We start from the raw sequence: 24,714 nt of genomic DNA, 5'->3' as shown, positions 1-24,714 counted from the left end.
ATTTTATCCCAGATTCTGTTTTGTCTATTTGTTTCCCTTGAAGAACAAATATTTTCAATATTAATGAAATCTGGCTCATCTATATGTGCTCCCATTCTGTGTTCTTACTGCCATATCTATAAGAAAATATTGCCTGACCCAAGATCATGGAGATACACACTTGTGTTCGACTCTAAGCTCTTAGCTTTAGTTTCTATATATAAAAAATAGATATATGACTGACGTTAGTTTTGAATATGATATGAAGCAGTCTAACACTTATATTTTTTATCATTGCACATGCAGTTGCCCACCGTCTTGTACCGATACCCGTAGTTTATAGCTACAGTCTGACACACTCTATGGACACTGCCCCTCTGTCCCAGTACTTTCAACTTGGAGAAACACACTATCCTAAATGGTACCGCATAGTTTGGCAACTTGGCTTGATGGGGCCAATGAGGGAATGAGGAAAAGACAGGCACTAAAGAAACACACACATATGCAGAAAAGCTTGGGTCAGGTGGGGAATTTGTACTCTGATGGAGCAGCACCCACTGCCAAGGCAACCTGAATCTAGGTACATTTGTTATGTAAATCACAGGGTTAGCTAGGAGGTGTCTGTGGGTGAGCAGTCTCAGGTTGTCACCAGCCGCAGAAGGAAGGTGCAATTGCTAGTTATACACACACTGGCCAGTCCTTCTTAAACTCTCCTGCTGGGACAAAAGGAAGGCTTTGCCTTTTGAGCATGACTCGGAGGAAAGCTTTTGCCAGTTTCCCACATGTCTGAGACCTTGCTCCACACCCCTGTCAACAGCGTGCCTTCATTCAGTTCCTTCTTAGTTCCCATAATGCGTGACGGGGGTCAAAGCGAAATCAGATCTTCATCCTGCCCAATGTTTGTGTTTCTGATCTCCTACCCAAAGATGTTTGGTTTTCTTATTCTTGTAGCAACACAATAAGAAGTGGTTTGTAGTTGTTGAAAGTTCACTGCATCAGTGCAGCCATTGGAGCCCAGTGAAAGGACAATTTGCAAAAAAGGAATGAAGTTCCATGGGATTCATAGTGTTGACCCCATTGCTGAATCTGAGCTAAATCAGAATGCTTCCCCACTTGATGATCTGATTCCTATAGCAATTAGTTATAATTTTATAAAAATTGATGTATCTATAAAACAGTGTATTAGTCCTTATCTTTGAAATTAGTTTGGATATTTCCAAAGTCACAAATTTAAAAAGAAGTTCCTCTCCTTATAGAAGTGGAAGTGTGGACCAGAGAGATGCTGGTTGCCCTGGAGATGGAGTTACCTGGCGAATCACCTGATGTGGATGCTGGGAATCACACTCCTGTCCTCTGGGAGAGGAGTAAGTGCTCTTACTCACTGAGCCATCTTGCCAGCCTGAGATCACTCCCTCTTAGTAAAGGAGATATTCCAAATGTTTTCCCTGACACTGAAGACAGATCGTGTCTCAAGCTATGATTCCCATGGTGCAGGGCTTGCAGGGAGACCCTTCAGCCATACTATCTGTACTCACCCTCTAGCCACGCTCACTGGTCACTTCTGCTAGGCATTGAAGTGCTTTGGACAACACAGTTTGCTGACTGTGCTCACAACAGAATTGTTCTTCCTCTGAAGGCTAAGTGAGCGTTCACCTGATGTTGGTCAGAAAGTATCTCTGATTTCACTCCAGGGGTAAGGGCTCACTCATTTATACATATCCCTTTTAAGAACTACTAAATTCCTCATTCATTTCTTTTTTTTTTTTTTTTGCTTTGACATGTTATCGCTCACATTTATTTAAAAATGTTGTATCCTGACTCGAAATAGTCAAGTATTGGTTTGAAGAAACTGGCGCCTCATTCATTTCTTAATGAAAGGATTATAAAAAATAATGATTTCCTAAAAAATAACACGAGATAAAAATGAGTAGAAATATATTTTACATCTAAACTTTTATGCAAAAATTCATTTCTAAGGGAATATGAAATTTTGAAAACTCCACTATCAGTGAAAATGAACTATATAATAATGTCCTAATACACAGCATTTAGTAAGAAGCTAAAATCTAGGAACTTATAAAGGCAATAGAATAAAATGGTTGTGTGAAGAAATCTGTGTAGTTTCACATGGTATTAGCTTCAGTGTTCTTTATGCAACACAAAATATTCCCAAATTTACTTTATCTTCTCCCTTGAAAAAGAGAAAATCGTTGGAGGCAATGTGCTAACTTCAGTGTACTTCATCTTGTGTCTGATTAATCTTGCACAGTCAAAAAGATATCACTTGAAATTGCTTTTTATGCTAAATCGATAATAACTTTAAGGAAGTCATTGCTATTACTTGGATATGAATTTTAATTTCCTGCTTGAAAAAGACATTAAAACACATCTTAAACAGTCTAATGACATAGGAAACCAAATATCAAATATGATCACAGCACTCTACTTCCATGGGAAATGTTAAGTAAAAAAATAAAGTAGAATGTTTGCTTTGGAGGAAGTGTTTTGGAAGTGTTAGGGCTTGTCCCTCTATATTCAGAACTTTTAGTAGCTCTTGCATGTAAATCTGATGTGGTCCATCAATTTCATACAAATGCAAACAAATTTATCCTGAACTAAAATAATTATTTTTCTGAGCTTTTGAAAAAGTTCACAAATGAGTAGAAAAGCAATACTATCAGTTAAAGTATCAAGGTTCTTAAATTATTTTCTGTAGAAAAATATTTTCCCCACTCTTCCTCTAATTTTTTTTGTGACATAGTCAAGCTAAGCAGGAAGAGGAATGTTCCCTCACTAGTCCCAGCTCTGTAGAATTTTGGCCATGTGGCGCCCCAGTGGCAATTCTGAGTCCAGTGCACAGCTGCTTGTGGAAATCACAAAAAGGCCAGATGTTGCTGCTAGAAGGTTCCAGGGCTTGGCATTTGGGGTCTTGGCAAGCCTTGGAGCTAGCTCTGGGTTTTGTCCCTATTTTAAAATAGGAAATGAAAGAAAAGGGCATGTAGTGATTCCAAGTGGTTTGCAAAAGATGGAAGAATGGCAGGCAATTCAGAGCAGCACTAGATTATTGGTGAGTTATTAGGTATCTCTACTGGCAAAATAAAACACTAAGAGTTTCAAGCTTGGAGTGATCATTTTTCATGATCCAAAAGCGTGTCCCCATATAACTGCAGTGATCAAATGACTTCCCAGTGCAGGAGAATTTGCTTTCCGCAGTGACTGACAGAGGTGAAGGCACGGCCTTCCTATCTTCAACTTTACAGTTTTAAAGAACTTTGAACTGTGTTTGCCCCATTCTTAGAAAATTAAGACTTGGAATGTGGAATTCATAACAGGGTCTTTGGAATATGAAAATGGACTGTATCTGATTTTATCAATGCATTGATTTCCTTGGGATACTAAGTCATAGATTTAGGGCAGGTCCTGAAAAGTAGCAGAGTTGTAACCAAAACCTTGACATGGTCACTTTCATCTCAGTGACTCCACCGAGAAATATTTTCAGGAATCAGTCACCTGTCAAGCCAGGCTGGTTTGTAAGAATTAAAGGTTTCAGTGTTGACCTAAAATGCTAACAATTGAGGGTGCTACATTTTCCCTCAGTATTGAAGTAACTTTAAATATTTAATAAAGCAGGAAATGCTTATGATGTTTAAAGGAGAGAAGATGCTATAATTTATAGGGCCCCAAATTGACTGTCAACACTACGAAAGTTATGACAGCAATTTCTTCGTCTAAATATTTGAATCATTTATAAGTAGCATATAATAAGTTTCATAAAATATTTTGCCAATTGAATCAAAACAAGGTGCTTCGTTATGACATCATAATGGCTTGGAAATTCGGAGACAAAGCACAGCTAACTTCTTCAGACAGGGAGACGATAATTTAATAATAGGAATGACCTCTCATTGCAAGACTGGCAAATCCCAAGTCTCCTTAGCTAGAAGTCACATCACTAGTGTTCTCCTTCCCAGGACCGTGGTAAGGTCACTGTTCCCCTATAATTAGCATTGAAATGAGTCACTGTATCATTATTGTACTTGGTTTATGGTTACAGATTTTCAGTATTGTTTATTGCATATTTGCGATTTATTGCTCTTTTTGACTCTGTAGGATACTTGGCATCTTATCAGTATTTTTAAATTGCATGTATTTATTTCCAAAATATACCTGAGATTTCAATCCTTTCAGCATGATGATGTCTACCTGTGCTCGCATGAACTTCATGTTTAGGCACACATATACACCTTCTGAAATGTGCTTCAGCAGCATGGACTTCATGTTTAGGCACACATATACACCTTCTGAAATGTGCTTCAGCAGCATGGACTTCATGTTTAGGCACACATATACACCTTCTGAAATGTGCTTCAGCAGCGGGATGAGACATTGCACTTACTTGGGGTTTAATTGTTATAAATCAGATTTTTAAAAATCCCAACTAGTTTTACTATTAACTATGCTAGACGCCCTCTAGAAACAGCCCTAAAAAGTGAGGTGGAGAGAGGAGTATGTTAAATTCCATCCTCTCTCTTCAGATGTCGGTGTGAGCTCAGCTGGGCTGCAGGTCCACAGCCCAGCCCTGGGCAGAAGCAGCGAATTCAGCCATGACTACAGCACAGACTGATCATTCTCCTGATGAAATTACACTGATCTAATTTGCACGCTGTGAAGACATTTGGCACTGGCTGGATCGGAGCCTTGACATCTTCATTGGAACTAAAAGTACACTAAGAACTGACATTACATTTTGCATTCTTTTCTGCCAGGCTGCGGCGTTTCATCCTCTTTAAAGGCATTATTTCAAGAACATTTAATTTGGCTTTGGTGTGCCTACCATTTCACGGAGTGGAATGCAGTATGCCAGAGAAGCTCAGCTGTAATAAAGTTTGGCACCAACAGCCCACCATATACCTGCACCACCCTGTGCAATTTAATTGGCATTCAGCGGGTTGATAAATGGATTGGCTTAATGAGACAATATCCTTGACATATGCAAGACTCTCCTGAGGAATAGGATTCATTTTTTTCACTTTACACATCAACATGTTACAGATACCAACACAGTCACCCCCAGCAATTGTGTGGTTGCCAACGGATGCCTTCCACTGGCTGACCAATAACACAGACTTCCTGCAGGCTAGGTTCCATCCTCCCTCTGCAACAGCCAGAGCATGGGTTTAAAATCTCACTGTCTTTTGTATTTTTCCAGATACAAGGGACAGCATGACCTCAGGGCTTCATTTACATACATCTGTATTTTCCTAGAAGCGTCAAATCGCTCGTGTTCAAGACAAGACCTCCCTTTACCTGCTGCGAAATGCCAACAATAAAATCCCAAGTAGTCGTGACGTCTGGGTTCCATGACTGGCGTGTGACAGCCATCAAAGGAGTGAGCGCCATTCTATCTTCAGAAACGCTGGTTTCAGCAATGAATTAATTAAGACAACAAAGAGACACCATTTTTCACGACTCAGATTAGCAAAGATAAAAAAGAAACAGAATGCTGAGTGTTGGCAAGGGATGGAGGGAACCAGGACTATGCACTCTGCTGGGGGATCCTAAATTAATACAAGTTTTCTGGAAGGCAACTGACAATATGTATCAAAAACCTGAAAATGGGCACAGCCTTCCACTACGCACTCTGGCTGCTGAAAATAGTTCCCAAGGTTATAATGATACATCAAATATAGATAGCCCATGTTGATCATACATTGATAATAACAGGAGAATATTTTGAACAATCCAAATACCTAACAAGAATGATGCCTAAAAAATAACACCGAATGTGTAAATTCTAGAATACTATACAGTAATTAAAAGTAATAGTGTAGAATATCTGTCATGAAAAATTGTTATCTGTGTCTTTTATGTTGGAAAATTATAGAACACTAGGTTTATGGTAATTTTGTGAGAAAATTACATATAGAAAGTCAAAGAACAAATGTTAAAAATTAATTAAAATTAAATTAAATTAATTGAAATTAAAATTGAATTAACATTAATTTAATGTTTAACATTAACTTAAATATCAAAGTTAATATAACAATAGTGTTTGCCAATTCACACTGTCTTTTCTTGTTTTGTCTTTTTTTCTTATTTGTATTTTTAACTGAAGGTTTTAAAAGATTTTATTAGGTTCCATTTTAAAATTCTAAAGGCATTTCTTTCTGCCCACATTGTAATGTAAGGAAATTCTTTACTACTTTACAAATCAAGTCTTGTCTTGCAGTTCAATTCTTTGCATGGTTCTAGGCCATTTAAGTGTTCCGTTGAACAGCTGTCCAGAGATAAAACACAATTCAGACGAGAGAAGCTTCTCTCTAATTCCAGAGTCCTGGGATTTGTTAGTCATATTTTAACACTGGAAAGCTGTTTTTAAGATTCTCTCAGGCTTCATAGGAACCCTGAGCCCCACAGGAGCCCCGGGTTCAGGTTTGGTTTTACTAGTCGTCGAAGGCAGATGTTGAGGACGGAAGGAAAATGCTTTAAAGGACAGCCCAGGCTGGGGTGCCAAAGTGCCTCATAATGACCTGCAGGGGGATTCTGGGGCTCGGTCAGCCTTCCCACCCAGGCAGGAGGCCGCGCCAGGTGATTCTCCGCCAGGGCAGCTGTGTTCGCTGCTTCCTGCTTCAATACACAATGTGTCTTGACGTTCCTGCCTCTGGCACCGGTCCTTAGTGCCTAGGGGTTGGGAGGACTCCCATCAGCCACTGCTCCACCTTTCTAATGGGTGCCAGTTTGATGTTCTCCTTTCGGCTCCAAAGGAAACTCCAACACACAAATAAGCCCAAGGAAATGAACAAATGAAACGGCGTGTGACAGTTTCTAATTACTGCATAAAAACAACATATGGAAACTTCATTGCCCATTTCATCCCTCGATGTGTACCATCAAGGCCGATTGCTTTTAGTCCATCATCCTCTTGAGCATTTGGACCTGCTTAACTTCAAATAAGGGGCTTTGTTTTGTAAATTTTAAAGGGAAAAAGGCATTTCTTTGCAAATATAATTTGGCCATTGTGATCATTGGGAGGATTTTATCATCCGCTATAGAGTTTCCCACTTGCATTTTCATTACATTCTAGTCATCTCATTGTAATCCCTAGGGTTGACCACAACCTGGGTTGAAACTGTCCATTCTTCCAAAGTTTAAATTATCACTTTCTCCTAGAATGCTCCGGTGGGTCCCTAATCACTTATTAATCACTTTTTAGAGGAGGATTAGGAAGCCTACTGGAGTTTGTTCAGCTTGAGGTGTCCTACAGGCATATGAATGACATAGAGAGTGAGAGTGAGAGCGAGCGAGAGCGAGAGAGAGAGAGAAAGAAAGTCAAGCACACAGTTTTATTAACTCAAAAGACAACAGCAGATTAAGAAAACAAGTTAATTGAAGCCATGTGTTGAGGTGAAAAGACTGCCTTCAAGGTCAGGAAGCAGGGAGACTGAGGAAGACTGGTCCCTGCTTTGCCTGGTCCCTACCTGTGTACTGAGCAAGCCCTTTGTTGTCTTCCTCCTGTGCTTTTAAACACGATCAAGGCAGTTTCTCTTCTAAGCCACCCTTTCTCTTTCCTGCTCCCTCGCTCACACTGCATAGAATGACCTAAGCATCCTTTGTTTTCCCTATGGGGCAGGGCGCTGCTTTCCAAAGGTTGCTGGGATGTTAAATGCTAACCTTGGAGGAAAGTTAAAAAGTGCAGGCAACACCAAAGAAACCAGACATCCATCAAACACCCATTTGCCAAAAGCATAAACCTTCCAGTTTCTCCTCTCCTCCCCGCTGGCCACAGAAGCAGTCAGTTAATGAATCAGAAAAAAGCTGGTTACCAGATGTCCCGGCTTATTAACACGCACATCGCATTCTGTAATGGCATTCACCAAGCAAGCTGTGTGGAACCCAGCTGAAGCGAAATTCTCTCAGATGGGCTCCAGAGTGTGTGTGTGTGTGTGTGTGTGTGTGTGTTGATCAGTTTCAAGAAGAGGGGCTTCACTGGTCCATTCAAGCCTCTGTGGACACATTTTATGGGAGGGACATATAAATCTTAACTTGGTTGCACAGACCCTCTCCAAGGTCACCCTGCCCCTCTCAACCCTTCCTTGGACCTGGCCAGAATGACTGACACCAGCTCTTGAATGTTGAAAAGGAAGACAGCTAATAAACTTGAGGACAATGCAAAGGAGGAGCCAATTCGGTGTGATTGGTTTTCACCACGGCTAATTTTAAAGCCACTCATTGTTCAACTCCGCAGTCTAATTTTATGTTAATATCCCGAAAGTTGTCAGATCTTGGCAAAACCTCTGCATAAATTACACAGAAAGTGACTCACAGGAGGGGGAACGTAATGACTAGCAGGGTTAGCCAAACCCATTAATAGTCTGACAAGCAATAACCTAGGCGCTCTGGTCAACTGCTGCGGACATCTGGAAAACTTTTGCAATTAATATCTTTTCTTTTTCTGTTTTTTTTTTTTGGTGGGGGGGGGGGACTGAGGGTAGAAGGGGATTCATCTGTGAAGATAAAATTGACTCATCTTTATCAGCCGGGCAGATCTGGGCTTGTCCTCTTTCTTTGTTGATCACTGTCCTGCTTTTCATCAAACCATTGTGTGTGTGTGTGTGTGTGTGTGTGTGTGTGTGTGTGTGTTTGGAAGAACGTCACATTTGTGTTGATGGGCATCGATAGTCTTCAGAAAGTGGCATGTAGCTCCCCAAACAATTAAAAAGTAAGACGTTTTCATCTCTAACTCAGGCCTGAGTTGCGGTCCTTTCTGAGCTTGGTGTGTATAGAGGAGGCTTAGAACCTCGCTTCAAAGCCGCACACTTGGTCCTTAAATCAGTTTCTTCTCGTGCCCTTCCCTACCCCTGCCTCACCACTCTAGTGCCTCTGCTCATCCCCCTGATCCCCTCTCCCCTCCTCTATCCTCCTCTTCCACTTCTCTTTCTGTGATAAGGAATTCAGGATAAAATAAATGGCTCCATCTGATTAATCAGTTCCTGTGCCCGATGGTTGAAATATTTTGATTCTCACTGCTGTGTATGTGTTTACACAGAACACACACACATGCATAGCCTACTGCTCATTTTCCCTGGGAATACTGCGAGTGGAACCAGACGAGTTTTCAGATATACCTAGAATAATTACTGGGTATCTCCCCACAGTTGTTATAGCTAATTTAGCAAGCACAGTGGCGGATGTGAGTGGATGTTCAGAAATTGTTCTCTACAGAGATGGTGGGGGGGGAGATAGAGGAATAGCCGCAGGACACATCCCTATTTTGGCGTTGCTATTATAGCCTCATTATGAGGGTCCTTTTTCTGCTGTAAATCATTGCCTGGGTGTAGGGCTTCACCCAGAATATTAACAGGATATTTGGTGATGTTCGCTTGGTCAGTGGCTAGAAGCAGAGGGAACAGGAAGAGGCGGGAGACTGGAGGGACAAGCAGAGCTGTGATAAGAAATGGCCCTGGAGTCAGGCTGGTGACTGAAGGCAAAGTATCTCCTGCTGGTAACAGGACAAGTGAAAGACATTAGGCAGAGAGATGGGTGTTGATGCTGTTAAGATAATTATTTGTGTGTGTGTGTGTGTGTGTGTGTGTGTGTCAGGAGATGGGAGGACAATCCTGGCAGCAAAGCCAGTGAGGAAGGCCTTTTACCAGGGGAGACAGTAAGACAAGAATCAACAGACTTAAAGCAGAAAGGTCCCGGTTTGGAGACAGACCGTGAATGTCAAACAGATTGGTTCGGCGTGACTTCCGGCTTTGTGTGAACCTCGAAGGCTTTAATAAAGACAACGAATGGACCAATGGCTGGGATAGGAGCAGCGTGAAGGGACTGCAAGGCCCCAAGGTCAGCAACAGTTATGTTTTCAGAAGTTGGTTCTTGAGAAATAAATGAAGCCCTATATCAAAGTGTTTCCAATATGTCAATGATGAATCTCACAAATAGAATTAGACAAACAAAATCTAACAGGTGCTTATTGATTGGAAATGACCAAAAAGCTGCCTTATCTTGAAGGAATCATCATGAAGGAATTTAAGCAAAATATACAATTAATAAAATATTCTTATAAACTTAAGTAATAAGAGTTCTCTATAGACTCAGAATTCTAGTGTTTCTTAACAGAAAGCTGAAATGAAAATGCTCAACCTGGCCTTGCTCTTCTTCCTTCAGTAAATTTTATTGTACTGTACCCCAGGAGAAAATCATATTCATGAACTCCAAACACTTTCTTTCAACCACAGCCATCAGCTCATGTGGATGACACCCCGTCTCTCTCAAACAAGTCAAGAAGGAAGAAAGCGCTGGCCCAGGAGCACATATAAACACCAGTTGTCTGGAAAGCAGACTTACTGTCATCTTGGAACATGACATTTTTAGAAACAATGGCCCATTTGGCAGCCTCGCACATGTTCTCCTCGCTGAGAGCTGTCTAAGGTTACATGCCTTACTTTATTTAGGTTTGGGACTTCAGTGGATAGAAATCGTTAGTCAAGCTAGAACAGGATCCCAACCCCATTTGGTGGTACTCATTCTATTCGCTTATCCTCCACCCCCTATGTCGTCGGTTACCATCCTTGATTCCCTGCCTGGAGTCCTTGTCTGAGCCCCTCCTATCAGATGGCAGCAGAGTAGAATGCCTCGTTATTTCGCCGTTGAACCGGAACAGCTGTCCTCGAAGGTCTATTTAACAGTGCTGGTGCTCCGGCCGTTGAAAACAGCCTTTGTTGCATAAAGAGTGTGATTTTTCCCGCTAGAAAATGCTTCCTCTTCAGCCTGGGCAATATCTGAAAGGTCATGAGTTAGATTTGTCCAAAACATCAGGTTCTGTCTTTGAATTTTCAACTGGATTTGTATTGAATATTTCAATGTTTTAAAGAATAATTACCCAAGAACCTGGAACTTGTTCTCCTGGTCCCCAAGCATCTGGTAGCATAGCTCTTGACTACACACTAAGTGTACAGTGAGATTTTTTTTCTAGAATGTGTGAATTCTTTAAGCCACAGTGTATGGTGCTATGGAATATATAGGCTATATAATCTGGGACAGGTTGAAAGTGAATCTGCAGAATTAAACACTTGTCCTTTGGAAAGGAAGTACAGACCGAGTCTCAGAGGCAGGAAGAAATTTCATAGAAGAGGCTTCCCAAGAACAGTTCTCTGTAAGAGGGTACGGGGAGGGCAGTGATGCCCCCCGGGAGCAAAGGGGCCTTGTGTCCGGTGGAGCGCTTTGACTTCTGAATTCTGGGTTTCTTCCGTCTCTTCCTTCTTAGGGATTTTCTTCACTGTTTTCTGTTTGAATTTCCCTGGTAACATGACTTCATTTGTACAGTGGTGATTCACTTCTTCTCCGTTTTTGGATCTCTCAAGGCGCCTGGAGAGCTTACTTTATTTTGTGTTTCACAATTACCATTTTATTTCTAACTTGACAGGAAGCAAATGTAGGATTCCACAGCATTACAAGATGACATAACTGGATGTAACCAGACACTCTGCTGTTCTTGGCCTTTTGTTTCCCTTTCGCCATGCATCTTTTGTTAATACACCGTCTTTAAATAATTGCTTGCCTAAGATCATGAGAAATGGCAATTCTGAACAAAATTAATCAATTATTTCCTCCAGATAACTTGCAGAGATTCACACAGGTCCACTACAATAATAAAGACTTCAGAGTGGTTCTGAATGACTCTCATGTGTGCATGGTTTCTTCTGGGTCCCAAACATCTTCTAAGAAAATTCTACAATGTGTTTACAATTTTAGGGATATATTTAAATAAAATGAAAGAATATTTACTTAGGTTTTTTACCTATCAAGAATTAAGCTTAATTTTTAGTACTGGTAAATATTTAGGAAAGCAAATATCACAGAAGGTTATTTTACAGCATTCAATTAATGTGTATTGTTAAATCTGTGAACACTTTGAATATCTGGCAAGTGAATTATATGCATAAAAACATTCTTTTGAAAATTCACTGCATTTGAAATAAAACGCATGGGGAGTTTACTGTAAGAGAATGGATAATACTTTTTCTCTTTAAGATGAATGAGCCAATTTATAACTTGTCAAGGGTCAACAAGGGTCAGCTTTGCCAGGCCAAATGCTCTGAGATGTCTAGAGAAAAACCCTATTATGGGATGGCTTGTGGACACAAAGGGGCTGTTGATTTCTAAAGCACAGTCTCCTGCTTCTCTTTACATTATGAAAAATCCTCTGTAATTGTTTTATTCTGAAATAATTAAACCAGCGAAAGTGGTTGGCACATAGTGGAAGTGAAAGGCTCACATGTGGACCCAGGATCAGTACTTGAGAAGTTCAAGGTTATTTATCTGTGCCTGGCTGTAACTCCTTTCCCTCCCTTTGGGTGTGACGAAGGACTAGAAGCTGCTTAAGCCTTTTCCTTTTCTATGTTTTTCTCAGAAACAAAATTCTATCAAGAATAAACAAGTCAACAACCAAGAGGTTGCATTTTTCTTTTGTCCTTTGAACCCAGGTATGACAAAATAACTAAGTTCTGTGAAATGAAATAGATTTTGGCCTAGCCTATTTGAAATCTGGCGTATTTAACTTTCTGATTTTCCTTCCCGGGGTTTGGGCTGCAGATGTGACCAATGAAGCTCTGATTGCCATCTGGAACTATGATGTAAGCTTGAAGATAGAACACAAGCCAAGAGGGGAGAAGCATGTGTGGAGGGCTGGCGGCCATGGTGCTGCCATTCCTACTGTACTGCTCAGCCCCGGAACCTCTTCTTTTTGCAGTCACTCTTGCTATGGGTTTTCTCCTCTATGAACATGACTCAAGATGCTTACAGGGAAACTTCCATTTCAGTTTTGCTATCCCTGGGAACGGCAGCGTGACTGTCAGCGTTGTTTCTTTGCCAACTATATGAGAAGTTGACCTTGGCCAGCTTCATCACACATGGCAGGACACAATATATTGCCTTGGAACAAAAACTTTGTCAGCCACCATACAAGTTATTTTTATACATTTTTAAGTTTAATTATGTTTCCTACAATACACTGCTGCGTGTGTATGAGAGGTGGGGAGAAGAGGGGAAGGGAGAGAGAAAGAGAGCATATGTGTACTCTTAGTGTTATTAGTATATGAATGAGAAAATTGAGAACACTGAACCAGTTTGGAATCTTAAATGGAAGACATAGAAATTGAACTAAAGTCACCAGCCTCTGTTACTTCTAAACGAAGGATCTAGAAATTTCCTGTGCATTTTCTCTCAATAGAATAGAAGATTTTAAATTTTTTCTATCATTGATATTTTTAATTAAGATGGAACAAGATTGTGTTTGTAATGGTGCTTTGTTCTGTTTGAACAGACTTAGCCAGAGAACCCTGGGAACTGAATGATTTTTCAGATTCAATCAATACTCCTGTCTTCCTGTGCTGTGGGGCAATGGTCTTGTACTTTGTAAAGATTTACCACTTGTATTGTTTTAATAAAATGCTTATTGGCCAGTAGCCAAGCTGGAAGTATAGGCAGAGCAACCAGGCAGGAAGTAGAAGTGGAGCAACAAGAACAGGAGAATTCTGGGAAGAGAAAAGGTTCAATCTGCAGTTGTCACCCAGACACAGAGGAATCCAGATGAGAATGCCTCGCTGATAAAAGGTACCAAGCCATGTGGCTAAACACAGACAAGAATTATGGGTTAATTTAGGATGCAAGATTTAGTTAATAAGAAGCCTGAGCTAATAGGCTAACCAGGTTGTGATTAATGTAGACCTCTGTGTTTTTCTTTGGGACTGAATGCCTGTGGGACCAGGCAGGACAGAAACCTCTGTCAACACTCCTGGGCACTGGGGAGAAGACAAGATGGGGCAAATGAAAAGTTCAACAAACATGAAATGTCATGTCACTGTTTGAAACCAACCAATTTTGAGCATTGCTCTTCTGGACCCCTCTTCAGGGTCTTACCCAGAAAAACCCTGTGAGTATGTACTGAAGTGATAAAGAAAACAACTTATAACACTGGGCAAAGACCCCTGAAAGACAATCTTAGTAGTTCTGTTTTGCTTACAATTATAAAATACAAGAGGGAGCTCTTTTATATCTTAGGTAAAATAATATTTCTCTGTAAACGCATAGCTTCTCCTCCATGCTTCTTTTCTTTTCTTGTTACTGCCATCTAGCTTGCCATCACTCTCTCCTCTCCTCCTGGTCTCCCCCCCATCTCCTCTCCTCCCGGTCTCCCCCACCCCCGCCTCCTCTCCTCCCTTTATCCCCTTCTCTTTTTCTCTGCTCCTCCCTTTAAGGGAAGTTCACAGAATACACATAGAAAGTAGCCAATTGATGTCATTAAATGAACACCGTTTAAAGCTTGATACAGTCTATTCCTGTTGCATTTTAAGGAGCTATGAAGAAGGAAAGACTGCTAAGAATGCTTTGAGGGTCATCTAAGTCTGCCCTTTGGAACATCTAACAAGTTAAGGATGTTGCTGACCACAAGGCCGCATGACATTGGTGGCCACATTATGAGCGATTCTCAAGGGAGGGTGTGGGAAAGGACTGAAACAGATGGGAATTTGGGAAGTGTGATGGGTTACTCTGAGGTGGCTGAAAAATGCCTCCTATAAACAAACAAGTGCTTTTGAGGCTAGATATGATTACTGGGCTCAGAGACTGATAAATTACAACTATTATTTTTAATACTAGCAATTATCATTATTCCTTCTCTCATCTGTGTATTGCCTGCTTACTCCCATTAGCATAATGACTAAATGAAATATAGATGCTTATTTTGACTAGAGCATAGCCGCATCTGTTGAAAACCCCTGTGTGTCTGCAATCATTTACTCCTCTTTGGACTAGAACTAGAAGAGTCTGAACCGTGCATCCCTCTGTACAAATGAACACATCTTCAAGATCAATACAGCCAACCAAAGATCAATGGTCAGAGGGAGAAAGACAGGGATCATTCTTAGCAGGAAGCTAGCACAAAATCTGCAGGACCGAACAGAAGAGATCCTGCTGCCAACCATGTGTTGAGCCCTTCTCAGCCTAGCATGGGCTTCCGTACTCTAGTCCCACGCCGGGCTCAGTTGAGAGTCCTTTAAAGAGCTCGAATTCCCCGTCTCTGCCCTGGGCTGGGGATGGAACAGCGGAGCTCCTGAAACATTCCCAGGAGTGTTCAGCTGGAGATGTCAGTTATTAATCGAAACAGTTGAGCAATGATTGTTATTCAACATTTTTAGAGATGACCTTGTATCTTTATAACTCTCAGGGATCAGTCTCATTTAACCTGACTCATTTTAAGTCAAAATCCAGAGAGAATGTTTATAATCTATGAAACTTCCATCTGCCCTCTGGAAAGCTGCTGAGTAGACCTCCTCCAAGGGAACAACAATTTGGGACCACTCCTCTCTGCCTCTCTCTCCCTTTTGTCCCTCTTTCCCCTCTGTCCCCGTTTTTCCCTCTTTCTAAAAGGTCTTGTCATTCTAGGCATGTGCCCTACCATTGAGATACGTGCCCCAACCCTGGCAATGAGATTTGAAAAGGTAAAGTGGGCACTACAAGGAAATCATGTGGGTAGGAGTGCAGGAAAGACCACGCTGGGGAAATCGCAGGTACCGCTTCAAGACTGATCACACAGAGAGGACAGCCATTGAGATCCTGAGAGCACGTATGTGCGCGTTAGGAGGATTTCGGGGACATACATACTGAACAATGCATGGCAGAGCCTGCCTGCAGTGGCAGCATTAGAAAAAAAAAACATGTTTTGTGAGGGGATCTCCTTCATTTCTTCTCCTTCCAATACACAATCCAATATAAAACACCTGGGGGAAAGCATTTACCCTCAATGCTCATCTTTGCCCAACAACTTGCCTCTCTCAACAATCCTGTGTATGCCCTTCCATCACCGTGCTTAGCATTCCCATGGCTTAAAACGCTCGGGTGCCTGATGGAAGTGTTCACTCCGTAATCTCTTCTATATAGGCACTCGCAAGAAGCAAACGTAAGCAAGTAACACTGACACTTGAACCATCACCAACACAGCAATTACTACGTAGTCACAATTGAAATCATTATTCTGTGCTTTCCACACTTTGAATAGTGGGGAGAGACATTTGAACCAGCTAGCTGCTTCGAAACCACATGACACCGCTGATGGCCAAGGCCTGTGGCTGACATCTGCTTTCAATGTCAGGGTCATTAGTGCTGTCCGAGGCCCACTTTCAAGATAACACCATGTGAAGGTTTCCTTGCCTGCCCCTCTCGAAGGCCACGGTTATGGCTAACTTGGTAAATGGTATAAAGTTCTGAAGGGAACCAAGTTACTTGGCAGTATCTCTGTAAACTTTGAACAAGTTCTGAACCTCTGCTTCACACCACTCAGAACCACGGGTCAGGGCCACCACTGACAACCCGTCTTTACACAGACCTCCCCTGGATCCTCTCTTTATTCAAAATAACATTTTATTTGAATTTCTTTTACTATATCATTTTTGAAGCTGTGGTTGTTTGGACTCAGTAGGACACTTGCTCTGTGGTAGGTTAACTTGAATATTGTATGCTGTTATAACACCTTAGAGTTCTCTGGTGCTGTGGAGCTGCTTCCTCTGAGCGCAGAAGCGTCCACTCAAGCAAAGCTTGTTGAGTCACAGGATGCTACAGAGGTGGTGAGACAACCAGATATGTCTAAGGAGGCTTTGAAATGCTCTAACAAAAACTCTCTTAAAGGAGATAATTTAGTTACTTGGATCTGAGGAAAGGTTTACTAGAATCTAGAGTGCAGCGCACAGCGTCTGTCTGCGCTCTATGCGCTACCATACAGTTCCCGAACTTTGGACAAGGGGCTGGAGGTTGAAACACACAAAGACTCACAGACAACACAGACAGAGACACGGACCTCTAGTCATTGGTAAGAAGCCCTCTATTCAAAAGCACCATGCAGGCTTATAGACCCAACAGTCAGGTGGACCAACAGGTGAAAACCTTATCCTCTGATCCTCAAGGCCAAGGCAACATGTGCTCGTGAAGCAGAGCTGGTAAACAAGTTTGACACAGCTTTCAGTAACTCAAATCAGAAGGAAAGTAAAGATCTCTAGCAGGGAAGAGCAGCTGGAGGCCAGGACTCCAAATGGTCCCAACACTAGTGGAAGGAACAGAAAGGAGGTTCCTTGCACAATCACTCACCCAGCAGAACTACACACAAAAGGGGAGACACTATGTCCTAAGGAAACTGAGTCCCGTTAAGAGAGAATAGATGCTCGATGGCCAAAAGCTAATAATGTCCACCTCCCGACTTCCACTGTTGTGGGACAGATGATCATCGCTGGGTGTTTGTTGGCAGGACTTTACCATGAAAGAAAAGTTTTGCAAAATATAATATCCCCTGAGAAAGTTGACATTTATCTAAAACAGGCAAAACTACAAACCTTGGGTTCCTGGGGTAGACTCTTCTGCTTTGAAATCATGAACACTGTTGTTCATTCCTGCATGCGGTTCTGGAAATAGTGAGGAACAGAAGCATCTGGGGCACTTCTTGTGTTGCCGACTCTGCTGGTTTGATTTTCACGGCATTGCATTGTCTTCCACTGCTACTTATTTACTTGTTTCATTAGGAAATCATTTTGAAGGCTGACATGATGGGATAGAAGTGAGATTTGAAAGAATGTCCAGCTACACAAAGTAGATTGGTGAGTTGTGGGGCGATTCCTACATGATGCTTGGTTTCAAAGTGAGAAGCAATCCCAAGATTCAATCAAGAAGATGTACAAAAAACCACATGCTCTTAATGGTCACCACAATCCCACTGTTTTGAGATGGCAAACATACAGTTCATTAAATCAGCTGACCACATCCTACCTTCAATCAATTAAGACACTGTGGAACCAGTGCCCTGAAAAGGAATTTACGTATTTCCCGCCACTCACCCATTCCTTCCTAGCCATCTCTTAGTATGCTGTTCTCACCTCTCTAAAGCTGGGTCTCAGACCCCCGGTGGTCGGTGTTCCTCCACAAGTCTTCGCCCCCCACCCTGACCCCTCCCTCAGGTCATGGTGATCTTTCTCTCATTTCCTGCAATCCCATCATAGGGTGTGAGCATCGTGAGTTTATGCATGCTGCTTCCTCCTCCAGGGCTTTTTATTTTCATGCCTCCTGGTGACCTCTTACACTTTTAGAAAAGCACTTTGTCCCTCAAGCCGTTTTCAAAGACTTTTTTTCTGAATTCTTCAAACTAAGTAAATCACTCGGCCATCCCTAGACTTCTCTAGAGCACATAACCTTTCTGTCTTTCAGAATTTTCGTTGAACTTTAGTATTTCCTGTTTCTGATCTTTGCCTAACACAAAGGCAGTAGTGTGTGTGTGTGTGTGTGTGTGTGTGTGTGTGTGTGTAAAACATGCACTGGAGTGTGTGTGCTGATGTGCCTGTGGATACACAGGTGGAGGCCAGAACAGTCATGGGCTGTCCTCCCCTTCTCCCTCTGCTTTATTACATAGAGCTAGGATAGCTAATTGAACCTGAAGCTCGTCATTTGTGCGAGGCTGTCTGGCCAGCGAGTTCTCAGAATCTGCCTGACTGTGCTCTGTGGGGTCTTAGGCACACAGCCTTGCCCAGCTTCTTAGAAGAACGGTGAGGACTCAAAGATAGGTCCTCGTGTGTGCAGGGCAAGCACATCTACACACTGGCCATCTCCCCCGCCCTTTACCTTCTTGTTATCCACACTAGCTTGACCACAGTTATACCCTTTGTGGAAGACCAAAAATTATGACTGATTGAAAAGTGGTGAAGTTTGTGAAAGAAGTCTTTTGACATGTAATATGTTTATTTAAAAGAAAAAGTTTGTGATTTAGGATTTGTGTCTATAGAATATGACCCACTTTCACTAGAAATATTAAGTTGAAGTTATAGTTTTGCTTGGTTCATCTTATTTTAACCTCATTTGTATATTGGTATTTATAAATGTAAATTGATGTCTTATGTTATCTAGGGAAGCTTAGACTAATCAAAACCCCTGTGTTCTGAAAATCCATATTTATTATTTGAATTACATATAATTCTGTTTATTTTTGACAACGTTTATCTGCACGCGACTCGGAATCTCATTGACTACATGTCTGTTTTCAACCCCAACTCATCATATAGCATTCACAAGAGTGTTTTGTTTAAAAATGCACAAAGGTATCTTATTAAATAATGTCACAAACATGAAGTTCATTATTATGCAAATGCCATCCTTGGAACAGATTTGTTAATTGCAACTCATTTGCATAATTAATGAACTCCCAAATGAATTATGCCTTAGCAGATTTGTGTGGCATTGTTTTAAAATAAATTATAAAATACATGTCAAAGGAAGAGTGCTTTCTGGGTTCCCGTACATTGTTTGAAATTTAATTACCAAATGCTTGTCAAATTAAAATGAGTTTGTAGTTTCTACAATGTTATTTTAAAATTAATCACAAAATAAAATGTCACTGCATTAAAGTAAACAACTTGTTATTTTCTCTCAAAGAACACAGAAAACAGCTTTTTAACTTCGATTACATTGTTTAGTATAGTGAGTCTACTGTTTTATTCATTGCCTCCCTACACTGTGACTTCACAAAGTTGATAGTTGTTAGCATGTTAATGTTTTGGTAAATTGAGATTTAATTTAATTTTATTGTGTAGCTTATTTTATACGGCAGATGATTAATGCGTTGCCTGTGAGCTCAGTATGGATTTGTTCATGATAAATTGGAGTTCCAGAAAACATTCAAGGTCACTTAAATCTGAGGTATAAACAGTATTCCTAAGATTTATTTAATTGGCATTTTGACTGCCATCAGTTAAAATGATTAAAAGCACACGGCTTGGATGGCTCTCCCTCTTCCTAATACGGTGGGAGGAATCCTCTTTGATGGAGGGAAGGCTGTGGGGTCCTCAGACTGCATCCTTCACTTTCCAGAAACCTCTGCTCCTGCCCAGGAGCCAGACTCTTCTCCAGTCCTGAAGGCCACAGAGAGGCAAGTACTCAGCAGGAATTCAGCCTGGAGACAGCAGCCTGCCTAAAAGATGACTCAGCTGGAATGCTTGGAGACAATAGATTGGGGACGAATAAAACAGCAACATCAGCACACCCTGTCTAGCTGTGGGGAATATGAAAGAGCAAGCTACCTGCTCACAGTAGGAAGGCTTGGCGCTGCTTTGCTTTGGAAATACTTGCGATTATTCTGCCTGTTTCTCTGCCTCCTTATCCTCTGGTCTAAACGAAACCAAACATCTGCGATTAATATTGCATTTTCTCAGTTCTTGACCATGGGATGTAAACCCCTGGAGAAATGCCGTCGTCTGACATGAATATAACTATGCAAATCGAAACAAACTAGACCTAATTCTGAAGTAAAACGATCAACTATCTCATCTGCTTTTTATCCTGTATATTGCTGCCTGTTCAGGCCTCTGTGAGGGGCTCCTTAAAGCCCTTTCTGGAAATGGATAAGCAGAGAAGTTCTTTGTGAAGAGGCAATATGTCTTCTCCCGCATGCCTGGTGTGTGAGTAAGAGCCCAAGTGTTTCGCGCAGATGTACAGATTTGACCCTTTTGCCATTTCCTGGTTCATCCTGGCATAGACAGAACTCAAAGGCTCACAACACATTTCCTATCCCCAATCAAACGAGAGCAGCTGCTTTGGTCTAAGCTTTGGTGTCACGTGGACACACCATTTTGTTAAAATGCCTTCAGATACTGTAAAGTGACGCCCTTCTTTCCAGTTCTACACCACTGACTTCTAAGCAGAGAACAGTAAAACGTTCCACGTGGCAGGACTGTCTGAACGCAACTCAACTGTCACGGAGCAGTAAGCACATGCTGACCGTGTTGCCGAGCTACAGCTTACCGTTGGGGATACCCGCTGACTGCAGAACCCTTCTCAGTGAGCGGTTCAGATGCGGCTTGTGTTGGTCAAGGAACTGCAGTCTGCACAGCAGTTACCGACTCCTGTTCTTTGGGGAAAGTTCATTTTGAGGATGAATAAAAAAAAAAATCATAGTTTCTGGTGACTCAGTGTAAAATTTTTGACATTTCAAAAAGGTTTTCTTGACATCATCATCGTGGCCAGTTTTACATTAAGCTCTTTTTATTTCTGTATTTCATTATGAAAGTTCCAGAAACATAGGTAGATAGCGTAGTTAACCTATGAAATAAATCAATATCTAGATTTTCTTCATTTAAATCAATAAAGTCAAAGAGCTGTGCTGCTCCCCCACAACCCGGTTCTAATGCAGGTTCTATTCTGTTTCCCTAGTTTGATCTTAAAATATTTGAATGATATAAATTGTACATATTCAAGACATAGAAGCTGGCTTGGTAGATGTATAAATGTTATAATGATAATCATAATCAAATAGATCAATACACTGATCACTTCCATAATTAATTTGAGGATATCAGGAGGGAGGGTAAGCCACTTAAAATCTGTTCCAATATCTGATATACACATACACAGTGGAATGTTATTCAGCCAATAGGAGAAGAAAATCTTGTCTTTAGCGATAATGGAGATGAATTTGAAAGACAATATATGACGTTAGATAAACCAGAGACAAAAAGACAAATAGCACATGGTCTCACACATGGAAAGAGTATGTAATTCTGTTAAAGACCAGAAATCCTGAGTATCACAATAAATCTATTTATCCTTAATTTCCAAAGAAAGTTAGACTTTTTTGGAAACCGAGTCTCTTCTTGATGTAGCAATGTCTCATCCACAATCTCTTGGCTTCTGTTCTAATTGTCCACGTCTGCTTCTTTCTCCTTACATTTTAGTCAGCAAGTATACATTATTTCAAACTGTTAAGTTGAATGCATATTTCAAGCTACAAGTTGGAAAAACTTCTATTTCTCCTAAAGCCAGTGCTCAAAGGGATCTTTATATTATCATTTGACATTAAATAACTTTATTAAGAAATGGTTTTAAGAAAATAAAATAGCTATTATAACAGAAATTTCTCTTCTTTGGGGATCTTTATACAATATTGCACATTTTAAGTTACTAGAGCATGATTTCTGGCAAATGGGAATTTTTTTAATATTGTTGTGTAGGCAAAAATAAAATTTCACTTTTATTTTTTTCCAATTAGATATTTAATTAGTCCAGATAAAAAGGAAGTATAAGATTCATATGGGGCTTTGACAATAAAGCAAGGGTTTATTATTTTATGTCTTGTGTGAACACATAGGACCTATCTTTCTTCTGAACATTTACTCATAACTGACAAATTCACAGAAACATTGAATATTCACCCATATAACTTGAGATAACTCTTCTCTAGAGTTCACGCTGAAGCACATTGTTGACGTATGTCCACCATGACTGCATGTGACACTCTTTGTAGTTATTTTTAATTAGAAATGAAATACTAATTCACTCAAGTTTGTGTTTAGAATATATCTGGAGGAGGAGGGAGCTCAGAAAGGTACGTGGTGACAGAATGTTAATTAATTTCTTTGAAAGAGAAGTCCCTTAACTTGAGGGCAAGAAGTTCTGTCTCTAATCCCGTCTGTGATCTAGAGGAGGAAATTTACAGGGATTGCCACTCACTGGAAAAGCCAAATCCCGTCCTCATTTCCCATGCGAGTCCAAAATGAATAGAGAGAGTACTTCTATTTTCCCGAGGTTAAAAAAAGGAAACTGAACTGGGAGGTGGTGATGCATACCTTTAGTTCCAGCACTCAGGAGGCAGGCACAGGCAGATCTCTGAGTCCAAGTCCCCTGTGGTCTACAAAGAGAGTTCCAGGACAGTCAGTACTACAACGAGAAACTCTGTCTCCAGAAACCAAACAAATGAATTAAAAGAAACATGGAACTGAGCTTAAGTCATTCCCCGAGATCATGAGCTTCTGGCACTGTGACGCCACTCTGTCCTGAGTTTCAGGAACAGAGTGCTGACACTTCCCTCGTGTGACATTGGTGGCTGGACCCCTGGCACACAATTTCAGAATCCTTTCTGAAGAGAAGTCTAATTCTTAGACCGTAAGTAGCTTCCACTTTCCCTGATGTTACAGCCTGCAGTCTGAAAGGAAAGAGTTCCGTCCTCACTGGTGACATTTTATCAGTGAGTGTTTCAAACCCATTTTGACAACACTGCTAACTTAAATCACTGGGATTCCAATAACTTCTTTCATTAGACTCTGAGTGTGATAACTCCAGCCATGACTTTGGAAGGGATGGCTTGTTTATTCTGAGTCTTCAAAGTTTGAGATCCTTCTGATTAGTCTTCCCCAGTAACACCGTGAGGAAATGAGGGAAGCAGATAGCAAATCATTTCTCCTTACAGCCCAAGCTGCTCCAAATTCTACACTATATTTAAATCCCTTTTGAATGCTGGAGAAATGGTCCAACAGTTAGAAGCATTCGTCTCAAGGGCTGATGATTGGTGTCAATACCCAGGAATAACCTGGTAGAGGAAAGGACTAACCCCGGAAGTTGTCCTGACATGCATGTACCCCGTGCCCCAATCTCATATGTATACGCACAGACAATAGCAATTAATAAATGTATATTTGGGAAGTTAAGTCCTTCTGTACTGATGCTTTCGAGATTTCTAATTTGTGATTAAAAAAAAAATCCTCACCAAGCACTGGCAGACATTTCTCAAGTCTTGCTGTTTGTGAGTCTTGCAAAATAAAGGAACCGTTCAGTTCACCTGAAGCTCAAGCTGATGATGAAACTCATATTTTGGTTCAGGACCTGTTCTGGCCCCAAATAAAATGTATATAGCAGAAAGGTGATGTAAGTTTGGTGATTGTCCTGAGAAACAACCAAGGATTCAGCTTCTTTGGCAAATATAAAACAAATTTATTAGGCAAGATTTTTAAAAGACAAATTACCCCTATGTTTTCACTTTATCAATTTTTTTTAAAGATTGGTTGTCATTTTTATGTATGTGCTTGTAAGAATGAATGCCACGCAAGTCCTGGTGTCTACGGAGGCCAGAGGAGACTGTTAGCTCCCCCGGAGCTCCAGGTGGTTGCGAGCTGCCTGACCTGTGAGTTAGGAAGCCACCGAGTCCTCTGCAGGAAACAGCGCTTCACAGCTCAGCCATTTCATCTCTGCCGTACCCACTGTGCCAAATTTAAGGAAGCACCAGAGTCTCGGAAATCTCAGGACTTTGGCATATCCATCAGGAGCCATTGCAGATACATTATGTCTTTGTGGCTGTATCCATCAGGTATTGTAATGTATCCATACAGATACATTATATCTTTGTGGCTGTGCTTCAGTCACAGTATTGAAAAAAAACACACCAAGTTGGTAAAAAGCATTACTATATTAGCATTTGCCTTTCAATGTCCTTTAAAGCTTTACCATCTCGTAAGGTTTCAATAGGATGACATATCCAAGCAAAACTAATGGACGGAAATGTGAGAAAGAGATTTGTAGGGAAGACGGGTGTAAAAAGGGATCTAAAAGAAGATGGGAGAGGAGATTAATCAATGTGCATCATATACATGTATGGAATTGTCAAAGAACAAATTTAATGAAAAGACACCAAAATCATAGTCTTATATTTTATGACCTGATCCTCAGTACTTCACAAAGAGGATAAGGTGTCAATTTTCCCTATGTGCTTCCTTTACCTTGTAACAGAGCAATGAAAACTATAATCTAAACCTCCAGTCTGAACACATTTTCAGAGAAGAATCATGACCTCCCCAAAGGCTTTCTTGTGAACTCCAACTATACCCCTAAAGGAAAGGTCCATTCATACTCTTAACACAGAGAACTATGACTCCAACCCCC

At 41.0% G+C, this 24,714-nt stretch overlaps 1 long non-coding RNA gene across 1 annotated transcript in view; it reads right to left on the bottom strand.

Moving 5' to 3' along the window:
- Positions 1-22,943, bottom strand: part of LOC146890376 (uncharacterized) — a 32,901-nt gene extending 9,958 nt beyond the window's left edge. Inside the window, exon 1 of the long non-coding RNA XR_014998777.2 lies at positions 22,629-22,943. This is a non-coding gene — a long non-coding RNA (uncharacterized LOC146890376). The remainder of the gene's footprint in view (positions 1-22,628) is intronic.
- Between the last annotated feature and the right edge of the window lie 1,771 nt (positions 22,944-24,714).

This window comes from Myodes glareolus, chromosome 21, assembly GCF_982192425.1.
Source record: "Myodes glareolus chromosome 21, mMyoGla1.1, whole genome shotgun sequence".
Lineage (NCBI taxonomy): Eukaryota > Metazoa > Chordata > Mammalia > Rodentia > Cricetidae > Myodes > Myodes glareolus.
This window is presented reverse-complemented; position numbering and strand designations above follow the sequence as displayed.